The sequence below is a fragment of the Electrophorus electricus genome, chromosome 4, assembly GCF_013358815.1.
Source record: "Electrophorus electricus isolate fEleEle1 chromosome 4, fEleEle1.pri, whole genome shotgun sequence".
NCBI lineage: Eukaryota > Metazoa > Chordata > Actinopteri > Gymnotiformes > Gymnotidae > Electrophorus > Electrophorus electricus.
In genome coordinates, this window is record NC_049538.1 from 9,923,977 (window position 1) to 9,926,476 (window position 2,500).

Sequence of the window (2,500 nt, forward strand, 5' to 3'; positions counted from 1 at the left end):
TATGACATGTCGGTGGTGAGGCAGTGCATGTTATGACCCTGTCTAGGCTGTGAGACCATAACAAGGAAAAAGAATTGTAAATGGCTAACAGAATGTAAGTTGTAAAAAAATGAACAGCAACAAAACAAACAGAAGCACAAAAAGGAAGTCTCTTTTTTTGGTGTATTTTACAGAGGATATTATTTACAGACAATCTTACTGGTGCAATGTCTTCAGGAGTGACCCAGGCCAAAACAATAAACAAAACCCACACTAATGAAAGAAAAGCACACACTAAATAATCCTAACAACAAAAGAAACATACAACAGACTTTCCTAACCACCAGACACAAACAGAGGCAAAACCCACACCCAACAAAAATAGCCACCAGCATCCAACACAAAAGTACCAAACAAAACAATATTTACACTCTTTATACAATATCTATATGTGTACACACACACACACACACACACACACACACACACACACACACACACACACACACACACACACACACACACACACACCAGCTACTGAAGCAGGAGGGGCAAAGCCAAAGAACGAAGTTCAAAAATTGGGAAAACAAGGTCATACACAAAAGTCATACAATATTTCATCCATAAGACAAAAAAACAACAACAAATACAAACCAACAAAACTGTCTCCCTTCTCTTCCTCCCTCCTTCTCTCTTTTGGGAGGGGCCTTTAAATAGTAGGAGCAGTTGTCTTGAAAACCCCGTGAACAGGCCGGAGTCTCAAACAGAGGCAAATCCTGGCAGTGAACCTGGAACACATACACTCCTTCTTTCTCTTTCTCTCTCTCTCTCTCTCTCTCTCTCTCTCTCTCTCTCACACACACGCACACACACATCCATCTTACTGTAACAGTGTGTGTTGTGCTGTCACAAATGGATCAGACACAGCAGTGCTGCTAGAGTTTTTAAACACCTCAGTGTCACTACTGGACTGAGAATAGTCCACCAAAAAAAAATATTTAGCCAACAGCATCATATGGGCAGTCCGGTGACCAGCAATAAAGTGGAGATAGATGACCCATCGTTTCTAACTTTACATCTACAGGGTGGACCAATAAGGTAGGAGTGTCTAACAGAGTGGACAATGAGTGGACACAGTATTTAAAAGCTCCAGCAGCACTGCTGTGTCTGATCCACTAATACCAGTGCAACACTTAATGTCACACCCTGTCAGTTTCACCAAACAGATGGACTACAGTCTGTAATTGTAGAACTACAAAATACTCCTATATGGTAAGTGGAGCTGATAAAATGGATGAGTGTGGATACAAACAGATGGACTTAATGAAGTGGTTGCTCGGTGTATAGCTAAAGATGAGCATAATATCATACATACCAAAAAAAGATTTTGTAATGAATTTCAACCATGAATACTTTTAGGGCATCTTTATATATTCTCTGTTTCCTTTCACATTCATATTTGCTTATTAGGTCTCCTCTGTATTCCAAAAGAAAATCAGCTTTATCCATTTTGATAAGGAAGAATACTCCACGGCCTACATGAGGAAACAGAGAACATGTTGAGCCAGTACTTCCCAGTCCTGGGCCTGCTTTTTGCTAATGAAAAACACCACATCAAACTACATTCATGTGAAACAAGTAAATAAACACAGGCAATTAAGCTGAAATGTTAAATTACCTTTAACTGAATTTATATATCTCACATCAAACCCATGTTTGTCTTTACAAGTAGATGTAAAATACGCAGCTTCCTCTTTCAGAATACGTTTTCTCTTTCTCAGCACCATGGCAGACATTTTCCATAATGGCTCTACTCAGCAAAAAATATTCTTGTTAAGTTTTAGTTTGTTCTTTTCATATATCAAAATATTTTAGTCTGTTTATTTGTTTAAATCTTGTGTTGTTGAGTGGTAAGGAGGCGGCTGCATGTGCTGAGAGGAGCGAGATTTAATAGCGGCAAATCCAAAATCAGAGTCGTTTATACGGTCCAGGCTCACAGAGCCGACACGGAGAGTACGAGGAAACATGACTAAACAAAACCAACACACGAAGGGACACACGGGGAGCAGGCTATAACTAAGGCTAGGAAACAGAAAGGCTAAGATAAACACAAAGACACGGAGTACAAAGTAACAACCATAACACATTCAAACAATGAAACCATGAAACAACGAAACAATGAACAGCCACGACCAAGGCACACAGCAGGGTTTAAATACATGAACTAGAAACGAAGGACAGGTGTACGCAATCAAACAATGTGAGGACAAAACGAAACTATGGAACGGAACTAAACACAAAGACATGGAAAACACAGAACACGGAGATGGAAGGGACTGATCGTGACAATCTGTTCAAGACAGTCTTATTTACAGCTACTGCATTTTTGAACAAGCTATGAGTTTCTGAATACCTGGAGTGTGCTCTGAAGAGTGAATTCACATAAACAATGCAGGGCCAACTGTCTTATAAGGACAGTCTAGTAAAAAGTTCATGGCTGACTAATTATGGGATAGGCTTA